Source organism: Ptychodera flava, chromosome 7, assembly GCF_041260155.1.
Source record: "Ptychodera flava strain L36383 chromosome 7, AS_Pfla_20210202, whole genome shotgun sequence".
In the NCBI taxonomy this organism is placed as follows: Eukaryota; Metazoa; Hemichordata; class Enteropneusta; family Ptychoderidae; genus Ptychodera; species Ptychodera flava.
Genome location: NC_091934.1, coordinates 31,022,935 through 31,031,073, shown reverse-complemented (window position 1 = coordinate 31,031,073; position 8,139 = coordinate 31,022,935). Strand labels below are relative to the sequence as shown.

The window sequence follows — 8,139 nt, the reverse complement described above, 5'->3', positions numbered from 1 at the left end:
ACAGCTGCACTCATGCAATTTCTGGTTTGTCTGACCGATCAAGTTTATTCCAGGATCTAGTATAATTCAGCATGCGTTTCAGTCCGACGATCTCCGGAGATTACTACATAAAAACAAAAGCAACTGTCACTGCATACGTTGGGGTAGCAGATATATACATCCTCTCGTCCTCTCTGAGCTTTTAAGAACGGACGTCAGTACATATTGATTTTCACGCAAGCAACATAGAATATGCCTCAGGGACAGATATTCGGACTCCCAAACTTTTACAATTATACCTTTTTCGGTCTACTACCACTTGTGCGGGTTCATGTTGAAGCTCATGTAGTAAATAAAGTTTCAATGTACTTATCATTTTGACATCGAACATTTTATTTTCCCACATATATATATATATAGTTGACGCGGAGATGGCGACCATTTTGAATTTCAAATGTAGGGCAAATAATGTGTTGTTGCTCTATTACACAGTTTTGACCGGTGAACCCGATTTTTATTCCTAACTTCGAAAAGAAATGGATTAATTTCTATTTCTCTAGCGGAAAGTATAATCTTTCGATTTCGAGGCGCTCACAACCTTACAGTCGATGAACTACCCCTTCCCGAAATGCAACGCGTAGCTAACAGAGCACATCGTTCCTTGGCTCTTGGGTATTTATTGAGTATTTCGTGTCCGGCATCGAGATTCAAGGCTTCTAATTTCTTGAGTTTCATGCCTTATTCAAATCTCGGTCACACGCAAGGTGATCATTTTACGGGTGTACAGGTGCCTTATTATCAGTCTCTCTCTCTCTCTCTCTCTCTCTCTCTCTCTCTCTCTCTCTCTCTCTCTCTCTCTCTCTCTCTCTCGTAACAATATATAAAATCACACCAGTGAGGTCGATTAAAGACTAGTGTTTAATTTGGCGCAGCATTCAGAATAGCATTTTCACTTTTAAAATAACAGTCTTGTGTTTCAAACTATAGTGGTCACAAGCCGAATCAATAAAGAGGCAAGCGTGCGTGAAACGTCAAATAAGTTCGCAGTTAATAAAAAGTCCATAGTTAACAGCTTGTCTTTGTGTCCGTATAATCGCCATGGAGGTGCAGACAGGAGTTTTCCAATTCTGCATTTTGTCTGGGCGGACGAAAAAAAACTTTCCCTTGCCAAGGACAGAAAGTGTCGTTGCTAGATGGCACCTAAGAGGTCAAAACCTGACAAGGATTCCAAACACGAGCAACAGTTGACCTATCAGAAAACGAATTCAACTCGTTACGAACACGCTAACTTTAACAAAAGAGCTGAGTAAGCGAGAACAATCCGATTGGTCAACTTCGAGAGTACGGGTTATTTAACGCGAATCAGCGGAAATTATCATTTCACACAAGAGAGTTTTGCTCGACTGTCGCAGATAAATCTCTCGAAATGGAGTCCGTTGGTAAATCTTCCTCACCCGTCGTCATGGTAATCACGGGAGATGTTTCAGTCGATGTCTCTGGTTTCATACTGACTGTGTAGCCGGGTGTGGTCGGGTCATCTTCTAAACTACCAATCCTGTCAACTGTACAGAAAGAAAGTACGATTTGAATAAAAATTGTACCGATGACTAATAACAGAGCAGAAAATAACGGTGCTAAAATCTTGCGTACAAACATCAATGGGGATTTAAAATCAAGTGTATGAAAGATAAGGAGATATTCATGCAATTGTGATGGTGATGTAGCCTATGTTGTTGTTAATGATGATAACGATGATGATGATGATGATGATGATGATGATGATGATGATGATGATGATGATGACGATAATGATGATGATGATGAGTTGGTCTGCTCGTCACTCTGTGAATGGGCATTACAATCAATGTATTTCTCCATCAAGATAATTCTTGACATCATAGAGTGTAAAAAAGACAATATTTTGTAGTAACTATCAAGCCATCTTCGATTTAATTTCTGTTATATTGAGCAACCTGAACGACTTCGAGCGGAGTGTCGACCACAGTTGCCCCCTTCAAGAAATTCTCTAACATAATTTCATCTGGTGTGGGTTTTCTTCATTTAACTTTACTTAGCCATCGATTAAGTTCGATCACAGAGGAACACAACAGTTAAAAATGAGTAAGATTACACGGAAGTGGTATCGTCACAAACTGATGACGTCATACCTACCGCAGACGCGAATAAAAGCACAGTGGTCTATAGCGCACAAACTGCAATGTATTGCAAGTTTTGGAAATGTTACAAAATAACGTTTAACTACATGGTTAGTTACGTCAGCGGCCGATGTTACGTATACTGTAGAATATTATTTTTCCGTTATTTAATCAAATTTCGACCAAGAAGACCCAGTTGAAACTGAGTGAGGAAATTCCAAACTAAGTGATCAGGTGCGGATTCATACGGAAACACCAAGTTCGAACATACCTGTGGCCAATTTGAATGTGAATACAGACGTCAGAAGCATAACAAACACGACGTTCAGTCCCAGCAGGATGGCAAACACGGTACGACTGTTCACCAACCAGGAACACGAGTCACACCAAGGCATACTCGGATAGCTTGCCCGGAAAATTAGTGCGGCCCATGGTCAAGGACATCATTGTTGAATGCTGTTTGAAGGATCTGGCATTTGTATTGAACGTCTTGCAGCACTACAGGACGACACGGCGGACTTGATCCATGCCGGTTGGACTTCTACAGTTACATGTACTATGTTGTTATGATTAGGTATCACTATATACGTATTGTTTTCTCCTCAATGCGAGTCGTTAACACCTCTGGCATTTCCATAACCTGCAAATTCTCTCCGCAGATGGTACCGTGAATTAATGAATTACGTAACCAAACCAACAATTGCAGTAACGGTTTCACCAAATCACTCCAAGTCTCAATCGCAAGTCATTTTATCAATAATATCCTGGAAAATTCAAATGCAAAGATGAAAGACTGCAGCTCCGGACGTGTGAGAATTTATCAGTATAAAACAAGCGCAAGCGAGGCCAGGTTTTTCTTCTATTTCGATTTCACATTTACAACAATACTGGCGCACCTTACATGCCAATGTACTACACGCTGAGATTTGAATTGCGCAAATCCTTCATTTCCTTAATGGTAAGTAAGGTCGAATGAAAATGCAAGTTCGTATGTGGCCATTTGCTGTTAATTCAAAACGAATCTGTCGTCAGTATACTAGTAGTATTTGGCAGTATTCTCGTTGTCGCAATTGTGCATATGACAGAGACGCAGGAGCGAGCGCACAAGAGAGAAAGGGAGCGAGGGCGGAGGAGCGAGTGAGAGAGAGGGGACAAATATAACAACAGCTGAGAGTTCGGCAGACGGTAAATCGGAAAAATTGAGAAATTAGCGCTGTCTTCTCGGGAATCTGGTTGCGTGGTCGGATGGACCTTCATGAGAGCCGCTGGTGGCGCCCTCAAATACTGAGCAGGCTGATTGGCAACTGGCCTCTCATCGCATTATGAGCGGGCAGTGACTGCTAATGTGAAATGTATAGCATGTTAGTTAAGAATATATACGATGGCTCTGATATGAGTCGTTGGAACGGCGCCTGTGCGACATTTTTGTTTGCAAACAACGTATTCCAGGGCTCGAAATTAGCGGTAGTCCCGCTTCCACAGGCGACCAACTTTTCCCTGGGGCTACCAAAGTCCATGAAATGGTAGCCCACATGGACTACCAAAGCCTGGGACATGAAATTCTGTCAGTACTAATTAGCGTGCCTTGTCCGGTCTTTCACTTTTGGACGAGCTAAGTGCATTTAAACCAAGCTGGACAAAGTAAGGCCAGACTTTGACTTTGTTTTGCAAATTATAAAGACGACCTTGCGATGGAACTTTGAAACAAAGATTCAATATCTCAACTGATGTACTTGGATGACAGGCACAGAAAATATGGCCAATGAAAAACGTATTCTCATTGCATTTTGATCGAAATGTACCAATCACAAACTCCTCCCTACTACAGAAAGCCCATGGTCTGTTTTTAGCATTGCTGAGAAGGTGGTGGTCATTGCCATGACAACTATCAAAATTGGCATGCACATCTGAGAATGAAACGGGTTGTCAATACAATGATAGTAACCAAACGTTTTAGTGTCACTGTCGTCAATTATTCCAGTTTCCTATGGGTAATAAAGATGTGCAAGTATTCACATCAAATGACTAACAAAACCAGCGAAAAAATCAGCGAAATTTTGAAAAATAGCTTTTTCTTCTCTTGTTATTGAAAAAAAAATCCCTGAACTAAAATATGCATGGGCTACTAGCCATTGTCACTGGGCTATCAACTTCAGAAAATGGTAGCCAAAGCGGACTAACAGGGAAACAGTTAATTTCGAGCCCTGTATTCAATGCATCTAGATGCATCGACATAGTTACAATATTCATTTTTACGATCTAGCCTATATAATGACTCACATAATGTTTTAACTTACGCCACTTTCATCAATGTATTGGGGTACAGTGTTTACCTTTGCCATGTGGGTCCAGGCGCAATTCCGAAGACACAAGGTATTCACTGGTACACAATTACACTAATATTTGCGGCGAACAATCAGTTAATGTTTTTATGCTTTTCAGTTCCATCAGCAGCAATGCTTCTTCAATATCTTGCTCATTTCAAAAAACCACGTCGCGATGCTAAGTGCGTACCTTTTCAACACAGCCAGAGTATAGCATCCAATATACTAAGTGTATTAATTCAATGCCGGACCAACGATTTTATTCGTCGACAGTTTCATTGTAAAACGTCCACAATGCATTTCGACATACTTTTATAAAGAATAAGGTTAGGTTTGAAAGAACAAAAGATGAAAATACTATCTAAATTTAAAGCCTATTGTTACTTTAAGTGTCACCATAGAACATCAGGTTTGACTCTCGTCGTATCGGTTTTTATAATACCTACCTACCTACCAACCAACCAACCAACCTACTTACCTGCATATCTACCTTCCTACCTACCAACCAACCTACTTACCTACCTATCTACCTATACCTACATATATGCATAAACTGACTGGCACAGTTTTGAGTTGATGTGAAATTAACTTCGGAGGATTTTTCAACGTTAAACGTAGCATTGCCACTTCGTGGTGATTGTAGGTGTGAGCATTCAGGCACCGGATATTAAAGTGACAATCCAAGAACAAAATAACATTGCAAGGCGTAGAACCAATGACCATCGGACCTAAACTCCACGTGACAAGGGAAAACGTGCACCTGACAATGAACTCACTCGATTCAGTGAAAGATGTGATAAACAACAAAGAAATTGCAATGTGTGATTATAATGAGTATATGATGATTTTTTCCGCTTACTTTCCCTTATCGGTGCGGGGGTCGAGTGAACTGAAAACAAGTCAAAACTTCAGTAAGAACAGGATTTACATGCAGTAAAAAAATTCATATTCGGGTACCTTAACTATGCTGTGCCCACCTTACGTTTGTACTTCACGAGAACCATAGATTCTCGAGAAATTCTCGAGGGTCTGTGCGAGAATTAATGTAAAAAAAGTTTCAAGGAAGTTGGCCGTTCAGGAAATCGGCGGCTCCGGTGTCTTTATAGAGAACGTGAAAACAAAATTTGAAAGCTCAATAGTGAGGTTATATCTTAAAACGAAATTTCAAATAAAAACGCTGAAACAGACCACCGCGACAAAAATACAATATTGCTACGTAAGTTTGTTTTATAAAGTACATATATTTGATGAATATGAATTACTTTTGATTTACTTGGTACAAAGTGCATTTACAACAAAATAATGAACTTTATATTTAAATGTCTAATTACTAATCACAATTAGTAAATAAGATGCGATTATTGAATCATATTTCTTTTAATATCGTAAGCGAATTCTTTCTTAGCCAAATTCTTCATCAGGGAAGACTTTGATTACAAGATATTTGTCTTGTCAAGATTCTTCTCATTCACTCTAATCAAAATTTGAGGATACTTATTTCTTCATGGTTTCTACCCTGTGATTATTTAAGCTAAATTTGAGATCGCAGCCTCGAAACTTTTCATGTGCAGATTTCTCCAACATTTCGGCACCGTGAAATAATCCAACAAGCAAAATTTGAAAGCGACAAGTCATCATGACAAAGAAGAGGATTTTGGACGCATACAGGAGCAATTGTCCCTCCCCCGCGCCCAAACAAAAATTAATAATTATTTGAATTTCACCATCATTTTATATTTAGGAAAATTTATTCATTATTTCTTGCTTTCATTTTCTTTATAATTTTAATGTGTTAGAGGTAGTAGATAGCAGAAAAGCAAAATAAGTGATTCTGTCTGAACGCTATCAAATTACTATGAAATGAATGGTGACGTAGTTGGGTGTTGACCAAGCTATGACGTTTGAGAGAGATGTATTTGTTAAAGGCGCTAGTGAGGTAAAGCGTATACGTGTATTCATTGGCGGTACCACGTCTTACCTTTCACCATCCCTGAGCTCAAAGCCCCGAGAACACTACCTTATTCTCTGCAAACGTGCAGTTTTACCTGATTTCGGATAGTTCGCGACCAACAAATCATACTTTCGGCACTTGATCGAATCTCGCGACTAATTACGACATCTTTCTAATGTCCTGGTTAAACAAAACGCCATCGTAAAAGTACTTCCCAGGTATTAGACTGAAAGCAATCGCACGTACCGCTACCGAATCCACTGTACTCTTGCACTTTCGACATTTTTACACCTTGTCATAGTCCACTTTACTTCGGCTGTGAGCGGCCTCTGAACTGGGTAACTGAAGAATTCACACAGCCATACTCCCTAACGACTGCTGCACACGATAGAAATTAGCCGAGCAAACAGCCCCGAATGAAGTTTTGCTCACGTAATAAGTTCTCAAGTTCGAGACAGGCCTATACAAGCTTTTTATTGCACGAGATGCACATTTATCTCTCCAGGGGGCGCCTTAAACGACATTTGGATTTCAGAAAAAAGAACGAAAAATACGAAAGTGATCCAAACTTCTAAAAGTAATGCAACTGAACTGTTCTACAGTGACTTTGGTAGATAAAAACCTATATCTACAAGCAGAACTTATGTTCGTCATTGACGCTAAAATCTTACTGGGCAATAGAAAAACTAGGCAACATATTTTTGTGTTTCATCTAATTTGATTTAAATGTAGGATAATATGTTCATCCAAGAGTACAAAGACAAATACCAAACATCAAATTGTCTTTAAAACAGTTCATATTATTCATAAAATTAAATCGTAGTTAGCGGGTATGTCTAAGGCATGTCGCCGGGCGTAGGTAAACAATACATGAAATCAGAATATTTTGCAAATATCGAAGTTTGCCATCAGACATTGAATACTTGAAAAGCGTTACGAGTTCAGGTTTTCGCAATGAAGCCATTGTTTAAGAATGATACGATCGATACCTCTCTGGAATGTAAATGAGCTTCTGGGGAACTTCAGTATTTTATGAACACATGAACTAGGAGCCTTTGGTGGAATCCAGCCCTACTTCTCCCCGATTGGTACTTGGCTCGAGTCATTTTTATGGAACTTACTTACGTATCTACCGATCTGCAGAATCCATTCATCCATTTCCAGTCTCTCTGTGTGCCCACCCGCCCATCCATTTATCCATCCATCCATTCATCAATCCATCCATCCGATAACGTTTACCTGGGACTCTTGTTGATTTTCACTGCTTTACTGCGATCGGGTTTGTGTTTGTTTGCCTGTTTGTTGGTTTAGTATATTTTTTTGTTTGTTTGAAATGTCTCTCATAAGAATGTTACCACACCTTTTGTATTTTAAGTTCATTCGCACCAGTCGACAGGTTTTCAGTTCTTCATGTTGTGTCGATGGTATTTTACTTCAGATCATGATAGTCTCAATATATAAAGCAAAAATTGCCAGGGCTGTCTCGTCCTTTGCTGTGATATGTCTAGGCCAGGTAGACAAATATTTTTTTTATTTTAATTTTCAAGGATACCTTCTTAGATGCAGAAGTATTTGTAAGCATCTGTCATTGTGACAATGGATTCCCTTGTCAACTTTTGTCCAAATAAATCATAAAAATACGAGCTATTGAGTAGGATTTTAAGGAGCCTATTGAACGTGCAAACTCCTTATAGTAAGGATTCTGAAAAAAAAACAAAACAATTTTTTT

The 8,139-nt window shown here is 39.3% G+C and overlaps 1 long non-coding RNA gene across 1 annotated transcript; it reads right to left on the bottom strand.

The window, feature by feature from the left end:
* Positions 1-934: 934 nt before the first annotated feature.
* LOC139136195 (uncharacterized) lies at positions 935-2,694 on the bottom strand. The gene is made up of 2 exons (XR_011553148.1): positions 2,407-2,694; positions 935-1,541 (listed from the first exon to the last, which is right to left on the bottom strand). It is a non-coding gene; the product is annotated as an uncharacterized lncRNA (long non-coding RNA).
* Between the last annotated feature and the right edge of the window lie 5,445 nt (positions 2,695-8,139).